The sequence below is a fragment of the Synchiropus splendidus genome, chromosome 8 (genome assembly GCF_027744825.2).
Source record: "Synchiropus splendidus isolate RoL2022-P1 chromosome 8, RoL_Sspl_1.0, whole genome shotgun sequence".
Taxonomy (NCBI): Eukaryota; Metazoa; Chordata; class Actinopteri; order Syngnathiformes; family Callionymidae; genus Synchiropus; species Synchiropus splendidus.
In genome coordinates this window covers 14,689,802-14,701,994 of record NC_071341.1, presented here as the reverse complement: position 1 = coordinate 14,701,994, position 12,193 = coordinate 14,689,802, and the positions used below count along the sequence as shown (strand labels likewise).

Genomic DNA, 12,193 nt, shown 5'->3' with positions numbered 1-12,193 from the left:
TAATCCCAGAAAAATTCTGAAAGAAACATCATAATGACTGACGTTTGCTATTCGTGGAGCTCAAGTCGCGGATTCCGCGAGTTTATCCTATAATGTCAGTCAAGTTAGATACAAGTTAGTTAAATTTTGCAGGAATTATTTGGTCCCTTAATCCTCAACATGTCTCCACTGTCCAAAAAAAAAGTTAGTATAGTCACAAATGCAGCAGCATATCCAAGTATCTATTTATTAAATATCGATATACAGTAGACAATATCCCACAATCAAGTATCATGATGTTTGAGGGTTTCAATATTTCCTTATAGCACTATATATTATATGATCGGAGTGAGAATGCGCTGCTCATGAACATAATCCCCATTGAAATGAATGGAAATAGAAGGCTCTAGACCTATTTTGGTTTCACCTACTCACTTCCCACTAGCATTTTCTAGGGTTGATTCATGCTAACGTGTGTTTCTGTTGGGGAACTAGCATGTAAACCCAATGCTATTGCGTGTCTTTCTTGCTGCGTACTTTAGTGCCTAGCTTCTCTTTCAACCATGCTCGCAGGTTCTTAGTTCTGTGAAGTAACGTTACTACCCAAACAATTTTGCTTCATAAAATCGTCTTTTAAATGTTTTCTTGACAGCCGTAACACACCAAAAACTAGCTTGCATTTGTGACTTTTAAAATCACTGTCAGCCTCAGCTCTAGTACTGTGACTGAAACGACATCAGCAACAAGATTAGAAGTAAAAATATGAATCAGTTTCCAAAGAAATGAAGGTTGTTCACAAGGGGAGATGCTTGTCTAAGTGTTGTGTCCTTCTGAAAGTTTTATTGTCACAAGGTTTTTCTGTAATATGCCGACTGAAATGTGTATATTTGGTGTTGTCAGCAAATTATCTCCGCTGCGCGTCCCCGGTGTTGAAGCTTGAGTGGGCTGTGACGTCTCCCTCCACAGGACTCTGGTTTTGCGAACGCTGAGTCAGGACAAACTTCTGCAGCGAGTGCAAGCCGGCAGAGCAAGGTAGAGACTTGTAGAGGAGTGAGCAGTTTGACTCCGCTGAAGTTGCACAATCTGACTGGGAAGCAACTTCTCCGTTGATGATGGTGATCGAATGGGAGAGGTTTGAAGTGTGCTGCCCTATAATGGAAAGTGGAGATTAAAATAGTCCCGGCGAATGATGAAGGCGGGCCGAGGTCGTTGTGTAAGAGCCTTTGCGAAGTCTCGCCCTAAATGTGATTGTTCTGCTCGACTTGGCAGCGTTTAGCCGGTATTATTATAATTGCGCTTCATTTGCTGCGATGGTGTGGCTGCAGTGACAAACCTTCATGCGAGATCTGCAGGAAGCGCGTCTCGCACGCCGACCGTCGTCTCATCACTGTCTGTTGCTCCGCTGGGCTCCTTCTTCGGAGAGCACCAATGTTTAGGCTCTGATTAACATCAAAAATGAGCAGGAGGTACAAGAGAAGTGGAGCTGCGTGCGTTGAGTACGAGCCAAAAGTCCCCGTCGACCAGTATCAGGACTTGTCGACTCCTGTAATCTTTTAAAAGCCAAGCCTGGCGACATTGGAGCTCACGTTTCAGCAGCCATCACTCAACTTTGTTGGGGTTAATGCCTTGAGATTTCCATCGCACACAAGTTGGAGCGTTGGAGTCTCTACTTTGACCTCACTGAAGCATATTGTTTCTGCGCAGCCTTAATGCTGGATGGTTTTGGGAAAATAAAATCACAAAGTGAAGGAGAACATGACCGTATCCGTAGTGTTGCTAAAGAATCTTCAAGTCGCTGACAGACTCTAGTTATATGTTCCCAGTTTTGATGGAATGGTACTACATTTACCTGAGAATTACATCTCTACTCCTGCTGCTTTAGACGCTTTGGCTTCACTACTTTTGTTTACTCGAAAGCTAGTGCACCTGCTATCGAAACTCCCAGTCAAGTGATTGCTCATAGTTTTGGGCCGACAGAGAGCAGACTTGACTCGTACCGGCTTGGCATTTAACCCAATTGCAGTTGTTGTTTTTCTCAGAGTAAGTTTGGACTGCAGGCTTGTCCTGAAACCTTATTTTATCGTTGTTATGAAGCTATAAATCTTCCCCACGAACCCTCCTCATATCCAATAAGACTTGTACATCTGTAACAGACTTCTTGCTTTACTGTTCCTGTTGAAAATATCTACTCAGTTGGTTGTAAACTTTGTTTCTGTCTTGACTCGTCTTCATCATCTGGTCACCAGTGGTCAGTGCCCCGTATGCTTTCCCTCAGTTCACTCATATAGTCTTAATGTTGAGAAGAGCTGTTTGTTTATGTCTGAATTAACATGCAATTGTTGCTAAAAAATAGTTCATACTGAGCCTTAAAAGACCCCTCACTCCTCTGTGTCTGTGATAGTCCCTTATTCTCATTACAAACTCCTGGATCAGCATTGTAGTTTGTCTTTCAGAAATGGATGTAAATGTTGAATTGGAGTCGCCCTCAGATCCAGTTGTGTATTTGGCAACTTGCCCGCTCTTACGAAACAAAATTATCGGACATTCCTGAAGAGCTAGCAACAAAACAGGAACCTTTAGTGGGTGGTCATAATGTTATGGCCAATGAGGGTCTGTCTTCCTCATGATCGCATTGTTCAGTAGCAAGTTATACCACTTTCAAAAACATGCTGAAACCTGCGTCTTTGATCTGGGTGCGGCTCATCATCAAAGACCTTCCGATAGCGTTGTGATTGATCTATTATCGTCGTCTTCCGAACCAAGGTTTGACATGACGTTAATCAAAAGCCGAATCAGTCACAGTTGATCTGATCACGCGGCGAGGGGTCGTCTCCGTCACCTACACACACGCGTTCCTCTGCTGTGAAATTATCCGCATCAGTGAGGGAGGGATTCAAACGCAGGAGGACACCTGTGAGGAGAGCAGGACGTGGTGAGGGGCGGAGGGGGGAGGAGGGCGGTGATGAATGGAGCGTGCTGACTAAAGCAAGCGGTCAGAGCTTCCACCTGCCTGACACACCTGCACTCACAAAACACACACACACCTGCGTCTTCAACCCTCCGGGCCCCTGATGTGGATATCATCCCAGCGCTCTTTCCAACTGGGCTCGCTGTCCAATATGTTAGCAGGCAAGATGGCAGACACAAATTATGACTTGTAATGTAGCTGTCAACAAGGTTCTATAGACTGTATTTAGATACAGTGCATTGTGACACAGGGTCATTTGTTGGGGGTCACCATTTATTTATTTTGACGTTTTGACAACCAATTATTCCATAGAATTATTGCAAAATAAAATACTAAATAAATGAAAAAAAAAAATTATGATTTAATTCAACATTAAAATATGATATATTTGGAAATTATGAAAAGGAAAAAGTCAGGAAAAATAAAGCAGAATTTTAATATTGTAAATCTTTAGAGAAATTTTAATGAGCAAACTGACTAAATAAATACATCTCAATATATAAAAAATATATATAATGAATTATAGAAATATATTTATTTTGTTTTGACAACCAATAATTACATAAAATAATTTACAACAATAAATTAATATTAAAATGCAAAATTATATCGCTAAAAACGATTATCTATGATTTAATTACATAAAAAACAAAAATATTACATATTTGGAAATTATGAAATGGAAGAAATTCACTAAAAAATAAAGCAGAATTTAAATATTGCAAAACTTAAGAGTAGTTTAATTGAGCAAACTGACTAAATAAATAAATATGAATTGAATGAATGAATGATAGAGATATATTTATTTTGTTTTGACAACCAATAATTCCATAAAAGAAGAAAAAGTAGCTTTACTTGAAGTAAACCCCCCTTAAAAAAAACAAATAGAAATAAAGTAGAAATAAAAAAAAAAAAAATTAAATTAAAGATCACAAGAAAAGGAAAAAAAAAAATCAAGCGATTGCAGGTCTGGCATATCCAGCATAATTATGGAAAATATAAAGAACAAGGAGAAAAAAAAATGTTGTGTCTGGAGATTTGTCTGTCTTTTTGACTTCATATCGATTGTCTCGCTGCAGTCTCCAGGAAGAAGCGTGGATGTCATGCTTGTAAGGCTTATACACGAACACTCAACCATACAACTCTCAGTGTGCACGGATGCAAAGCGACTCAGGCGCCGACGTGCAAATGCGCTCTGGCAGCCGTGCAGACACGGAGACACTGGTTTTGCCACGCGTTTGACTTATAAAAGAATCAGTAATGACTCACCAGAAGCAGCGTGAGCTGCAAAACCGTTTACAATAAACCACATTTTGCTGTAATTGGCAAGTCCGACTGGTTTACATTTCCTGCCTTTTATTCACTCACTCACTCACTCCGTTCTGCTGTTGTTCTTCATTATCAGGAGCTTGTGTGACAGTCGTACCTAAGCCGGGTGACTCACCGGAGTTGTGACAATGAGGTCGAGTCTCCGGATAAAAATGTATGAGCTGTCGCCGTGTAGCGATGGACAACCAAAGGCGCGACACTTAGGCACACATCCATCACACAAAGCAGTGGTCCACCGGCGCTGTAATGCCACTCAGAGTTGAGCGAGTGAATTAAGCGTCTGGGTCTGCCGTCTACATCCAAAGCCGGGGTATGGATCACCCACGCGTGACAGCTCGATACCTTTATTCCTTGTGTGTTACCTGGTGATCTCGCCAAGATTGTTTGACCACGCTCTTGTATATCGACTTCAGATAGCCAGGAGCTTCTCTCAGACTGAACCAGGGCTGTCTGCAGCATTAGGTGGAGACGGCCCTGTATGTCTCCTTTGTGTTCTGTTCTCGCCGCCTTCATAGGGATTTTCTTGTCGTCGATGCGGCCATATATTAAAGCGGGCGGGCCAATAAATATGGTTATTAATATTGACTAAAGGATGGGCAGTGTTGTGGCAGCAGTACAACCCAAAATGGGTCCATCTTTTTCTTTTAGCAGAAAATGGTGATACTAGCTTGAAACTACAGTTGGTGTTTTGGCACTAAATACAAGTTACAGATGATCGTTCTGGGCAGAAATATCATCTAGTGAAGGATACCACAACCCACCTCCTCACCAACTCCCCCTGAAAAATCAGAACAGCGATCTGTATTGATATCTTTATTACATCCGCCAAGGTAGTTTGGTGATCATCTGGGTTTATCTGTTTATAATAAAGAGCCTCTAAACTTTGAGGGATTATATTTCGGTGAGGTTCTATCTTAACATTTGGATACGCAAGTATTTTGATGATTTCTTCTTCCCTGTTTACTATTTATATTGTACGAGTAGGTTCTGGAACACTACTGCCACCTACTGACTATTGAACGATTGAAAGTGTCTAATCTTGTAAATATTTGTAAATATTTTCCACTGGGAGGTTAAAAATGAGCGTTTTTTATAGTATTATGCATCTTTGTCTGCCCCCAATTTCGCAGTGTTTTTCTTCAGAATCCAGCTGGGATTAGATCTGTTGGTTGGGTGTTTTAATACCGATCAGAGGTCATTGTTTCTGTGTGGGCGTGGCTGTGTGGCAGTGGGCAAATGGAATGAGTCCTTCATCCACTTACTGCTGACACCCTCCTGAACCTGAGGGCCAGGAAGCCAAACCAGATGAAGTGCCTGCTGCAAAACAAGTGCAATAAATCTCATACTGACAAACCAACAGCACTGGAGGTGCAGTTTGATTCCACTCCTCCGTGTGTCCGTCATGTGGATGCTGGGTGGTCACTGCTGCTACTGATCGCTCTCGCACCCGGGTCAGAGGTTGGCTGCAGCGGCTGGAGGTGGTGCCCAGACCCCCGCTGACTTGCAGGGACCCTGCCGTGGTGACAAAGCAGGTCGCGACCCCCACACACCTCCAATTATCCGCCAACGTATCACTGACCTTTTTGTTTTCAAACCACGTTTATTCTCCGGCTGAGTTCCACAATGCCGGCTCTGATGTTACAATGCTTGAGGGGGAATCAATTGTTGCCTTCCAATTCATCACAGTTTGAAATATCCAGAGTCTGAAATTGGGGATGCAATTTATAAACCCTGCTGTGTGTGTATTCTGATACCAATCTGGCTCCTGATGGATGTTTTGTATCTGAGCTTTCACATCAATAGAGAAGAAATACAGTTTCAATTTTTAAATTTCCCAGCTATCATCATGTATTTTTAAAGACGCAGCGCTTTCCTGCGTGTCACCTGGGATGGTGGTATTCATCTGTCATCTTAACAAGCTGCAAATATGTCTTCCAGATGATACATTTATTTACTTTTCTAAATGCTTTGCTGGCATTATCTGTCAAAACTGAGATGGCATCTGATGGCAGAGAGTGCTTTCTCTTAGAGCTGCTCTGCGGCAGCATCAAATATTCCCACCAATATCTATATATATTTCATCTGCATAGGGGGCAGGAGTGCACGTAAACATTCAGGAGCACCAACACTGCTTCCAAAAATACAGCCTGGAATCTTATCTGTTGGGAGACGAGCGTGGAGGCAGCAAGGGGTTGAGTGCACCTCCTAGAATTACCCCAGTGTTTTCTCTCAGAGTATAGATCTGGAGGGGAAGGAGTGTGTTGTGTACTGAGCATTGACGTAGAACGACAAGGTTTCAAACTTTCACCAGTGTCAGGAGAGGAAGTGCTTCATATTTATTTGATCTGAGAAAACCTGCGACTCTATTTCAGACTTAGGACGCATGAGGGTCTTTACTCAAGTTCCTGTTGGTATCACTTCCCTATGAAAGCTTTGCTCTTCCTCTGGCGTCACTGCAGGATTAACCCATATTCCACCCCTTCCCGAAAAAAAGGCTGGTTTATTTTTGTCTTCTAATAACTGTTTGTCTAGAACAGCAGTACATTAATAACCCTCTCTGCGCTCCAGCTTTCTTCACAGCCGAATCAGAGTTGTTTATTTGTGTTGAGCTCGATGTTCTTTCAAGGAGTCGATGTTCATTTCAGACTCAGGCAAGCTGGGTTTCCGCTGCCCACGGAAATATGCAACGCTATTTAGCACGGTAAAATAAACACCTGAATTTCAGAATGCATCTCAAATATTGCTAAATTGGTTTTACACTTCCATGAAGTTTTTTTCTGATCTTTCGTTGTCAAAATATATTCCGAAAGTATAAGGAAATTCCCTAGTTTGTCTGTGAATTCCTTGTTTACGATACCTTTCCCATATGTACTGTCTTTACCTTTGAACTACCTTCTCTTATCTCGAGTCCAAGTCGCTCAGACTTCATGGGAGTTACCAGCTTCAATGGAAGCTCATTCACATTAGACAAAGCCGACAACTCAGTAATTCACTTTATTTTGCAGAAAGAAATGAAGTCAAAATCTACAACCAAGTTGGAATGATGATTTGACGTTGTCGTCCTTACTACCTACATTTTTTCGTCTTGTTTTGGTTTTGCTGAAGGTTCTTTGTGGAGCGCTGAGCTTGGCCGATCTCCGCACGCGTTGCCGGCAGACTTCCTTCACAAGTTCATGCGCTGTGACGCTACTGACAGCCGACCTAAACCAAGATTAATCTCAAGTTCAGATTGAGCCGTGTGCCGGTGTCATGGCAGGTCCTGGGTCGCCAATGACATAATTCTCTCGCCACCTTCAGTTTCCTCCCGTGTGTTCGCACTCTTCCCTTTCTCATGACATGATGGATATCACCCACCCAGCCTTGCTGGAAAGGAGGTGCAGAGGTGGGAGGTTTGGAGAGAAGAAGCAGGAGGTAGGGGGAGAATACATTTGAGATTTGAGTGGACCTGCTGCATAATTCATCTCTGCTTAAACTTCTTTTTTGAGTGGGCAGATTTATATTCTCAGCGCTCGCCGGGTTTTGCCACAGACCTTCTGCCGTGTCTGTTTCCAGATAGCTGCCCTTTCCTGGACCTTGTTGGATATTTTGTGGCACTTTTTGGGCTCCACTGCCCAGTTGCTATTGGATACCTGTGATCAGAGCACATAACTAATACCTCTTCTGGGAGTCGTTTCTGTAACGACCGGTGCGCGTATTGATTCGCGCGGCGGGTCAGAATTTCTCCGGGGAGCTAATGGAAATAATTACGAAAAGATCATCAAAGGCCTGACCTTCCCTTGTACACATGAATAAATATGTGGCGGCGATAAGAGATAAGGCGGCGACTGTGTGCGGTCAGTAAACCACCGCAGCTATTTAGGGATGGTTTTTTTTTTCATCCTGTTACATCTCACTGCTCACATTTCAATGGCCTGTATGATTTCCTGAAACAAAAAGACGGCGCCCTCGACACTGTTTACGGCCGCGGTAGCGCCATTACAAAATTGCATCCGACCCGGTGAAGCTGACATAAGTAGTCTGGAAGAAAAAGCAAGGAAAACATCAGCTTCTGCCTCAGTAATCCTCCTCTGATTCCATCCTCCGTGCACTTGTTTGTTTGTTCTCTGGTTCCCTGCAAGAGTGGATGACTGCACAGAAGAAAAGTAATGGTGGTGTTATTGCAGACAGTGTTTTTGATTGGATCGTGCGCCCTGAGACCCAGTGAAGTGCACTCGCCTCAGCTCAGAGAGCACTTCATTGCACAGCACCAATGATCACATTAAAAGGGCAACAGAGAGCCTATTTATCACAAAGAGAGTGAGAGAGAGGACGCTGACAATTGACTCTTACTTGGGCGAGAAGCTGATGGTTTCATGACCGGACAGAGGGATTATAGGTTGGCACTGTGGGAAGGATGGAAGTCCTGGGGGAGTTGGAAGAAACCGGTTGATATGGGTGACTGAAGAATTCTCCTCACAAACATCAAGATGAGAATTTCCTCGCGTGGTTTTTCGCGGTGTGCAAGCCGTCGGTTCCGTCAGACGGGTGACTTCCGAATGCACCATGGGTTCAAGAACTCTCACGGCAGTTTAGTCAGCGTTTCACTGCAGTAATTGTCTGCACCTGCGCCTCTAGTACAGGGGTGGAAAAACCGTGGGTCGTCGGCCCCAAGCGGCCCTCTGCCTGTATTTCTCAGGCCCTCGAGAGATCAAAGTGAAACTGAGAACAAATGTTTCATGTACTATTTAATCAGACCGGCTGTTTTGTAATTTAGATTTCAGCAGTCAATTCAGTTTTCATGTTATAGTTCCTTAAAAACTACGACTGCAATTCAGTGTTATTTTTATTTATTTTCTTTTTGTTGTTTAAGGAAAAAAATATATTCCTGTTTTTTCTTTTTGCATTATTTAATTATTATTTGTATTATTTTGTCCTTTTTTATTCATATTTAGCGTATTGACCTCTTCTAATTTCATCTTCTTCTATTCCATTATCCAGTTTTTCTTGGGTTGTAGTCATTCATTTATTAATTGATTATTGTAAGTATTATTTTCATTTGTATTGTGACTCTACATATTGACTGCTATACATTGACAATCTTTGAAGCTTGTCTTTAACCTCGTACATTGTGACATTTTTATTTGCCATATATTCTATTTTTCTGTATTTTTATTGATGTATTTTATTTAAATTATTATATTAAGACAACTTTGTGATTTTTTTTCTTATATTTCACGACACCTAACAAAACTGCCAGAATATGATGTGGCCCCGTTGGAACTGTCATTGCACACCTCTGTTCTACCACCTTCAGATGCCTGTTCCATGAAGCTATTTTGACACAACCTGACTCTTGCTTTTGTTGATCTCATTCCTTGTGTATCCTCCGAATGAACTCTAAACATCTGTGTGGTGTTTCACCACATCTTGCCATGTTCACTGAGAGGCCTGTCCAGCTTACTATCCTTAGTTCTGGCAGAGAGAGGTCTGCAGAGGCATCGGCCGCTCTCATATAGACAGGGACGAGCGCAGCAGATGGAGGTTGAAGTGATGAGAAGGGGGTAGATTGGAATACAAATTGGATTTGAAGAAATTAGAAGGATATAAATCGAATGTAGTTGCTGCAGTTTAGCGCGGTGCATGCGCAGTGCTCTTGGTGGGAGTACACCGTGGGGCGTGTGGATTAAGGGGGAAGCAGATGCTCAGATGAGATAAGAATAAATGTGCATTTGACACTCCGTTCCAAGGGAGATGAGGTTTCTCCAAGTCTGTCCTTAATCTTGCCCTCCATTTATCAGTGTCATGGTGTTAATTACGCTTTCATTTATGGAGCCACTTGCTGCCTGACTACAAACGTGCACCGCTGTCCTTGCTTTGACAGAGAGACTGGCTATCTGATGAGTGAAACTGACTGAATAAAATGGCTTTTCTCAGTGTAGTGCTGGGGAGAACCTGGGTTCGCACTGACCGCTGACAGTAACTGACAGTACTGGGCACGTATTTTCTCCACGGCTGTCAAAAGGAAGTTGAACGGAAGCCTGTCCTGACTTCGGTCGGTGCTGTACTGTCCCGTAAATCCTTTTTCGGGTGAGGTATTCTGACACGTTTCGTTCCTCCCCCCAAAAAAGACTGGGTTTCGTTGACGGTTGTTTTAAGTTTAAATCTCATCTACGTTTTCCTCCTGTCAAAATTGGCATCCCATCAATAAGAGTGCTTTTCCATGCTGCGTCAGCCAATCAAATGGCAGTGTTGCGACGTGTGGATGACCGTGAGATTTTGCAATTTCAGCGTCTATGTTGGAAAAGCCTTGTGTCCACAAAGGCATGAGAACAGATTTCAGTCTAATTCAGTGAAGAAACCCTTTCCATGGAAGGCAGTGTGGCATTACGATTTGAGCACTACAGGTACTAGTGATCAGAAATTTGGGGCGTGCTGCTGAAAAAAACAGGGCATGTAGTTTTCGTGTTATTCATCCCCATGACGCCCTTATGTTACGCTGAAAGCCTGCGCGTCCTTTCTCCCCTAGATCCTGCTATAGTAACAATTCAAGGGCATTACACAAAAGGTGCTGAGGTGGAGGTGGGTTGTGAGCTGGCACTATCACATAACCAGGCTTTGGCTAGTGGATTCTGACTCTCTCAAAGTTTTGGCCTGAACGTTGTTGCAATTCCGAAAAATTGTGTATGAAGAGGGGTTCTCCACTGCACTTTAACATGGTGGCGCGGTACGCTGGGATTTTGACCAACTATATTCGGGGAGTTTTCCGCTGTCGCTTGCAATGTCAGCACTCCCGCACCAACAGTCGAGCAGGACTCCGCCTTATAAGGTAGACCTTTAAGGTGGAACGTTAAAGATGTATAATGCACTCTGTCATCTTTTTGCTTCCAAATGTAACACCTTGAAGAAAAATAAAGAGGAGTGAGTACGCAATGATGAAGTTTGGACATATTTGTTCAAAATGTATTTTTTGCCATCAAAAAAAAAAAGCTTTCAGAATCAAACTCGATTTATCCTGTGTGCATCTTGTCGGCCTGTGCACACCCTCAGTCTGCAGCTCCTCCTTAGCAACGCGGCATGATCCCTAATCAATAGCAAGGAAATGCACAGAATTAGCACACATTAGCCGAAGAAGAGGGGACATGCTGTTCAGGGGTCAATATGCCACTGGCTATATCCTGACTCAGGTGAAGACAAACGATGCTCAGGTCGACTCCTCCGGCCATACGTGGTGCTGATGGCTTCTACCTTCACCTGCCCTCCCTGCTGCTGCAGACTCATGAGTCGAAAAGACCGTAGCACAGCTTGTCCCAACTTCCCCTGGGACCTAAGGGAAGGTGGAAAATGTGCATCGCCAGCCAAACAAAGACCTGGAACGGCTGTTTTGTATTCACGCAACGCTCAAATGAGCTTTTACCGAGGCTGGTGGGCATCGCCTTATTGCCCCGGGGAAGGGCACTGTATTAGCTCCGTCGCTTACCTGCAGCATTTTCCAACTGACATTTACCTCATTTGTTGGATCGATAGCGAAAACAGGACTTATTTCTCTTCTATGTATTTGATTCGTTTGATTCCGGATGCAACTCTTTGATTGTTTTTCTGCCTCTGTGATTACGTATGTGTGACCCACAGCGCCTTATCTCCACCGCCAAGTCCTGGTCACAGACATGCGCCGCTCCGAGCATTATCTTAGCCGCCAGACTCCCCGAGCTCACCCACTGAAAGAAGAGTCTAATAAAAAAAAAAAAGAGCGGGTCAAGGTCCTCAGTCTCGGAGGATTAGCATTTGACTCGAGTCTGGACCTCGGCATAATTATTCACCCTCAGAACATGTTCTCCGAACAGTGGATTCAACAGTTTGGCTTGTTTGCATGGCATTGAAATTTATCATTTGCGTTTGTATGGGTCCGATGTAAGCTGTCTGTATGCCGTCATTCACCGG

The 12,193-nt window shown here is 43.3% G+C and overlaps 1 protein-coding gene across 4 annotated transcripts in view; it reads left to right on the top strand.

Moving 5' to 3' along the window:
• The window catches only part of robo2 (roundabout, axon guidance receptor, homolog 2 (Drosophila)), a 317,321-nt gene that overhangs the window by 142,926 nt on the left and 162,202 nt on the right, over positions 1 to 12,193 (top strand). The gene's annotated exons all lie outside the window — the stretch shown is intronic.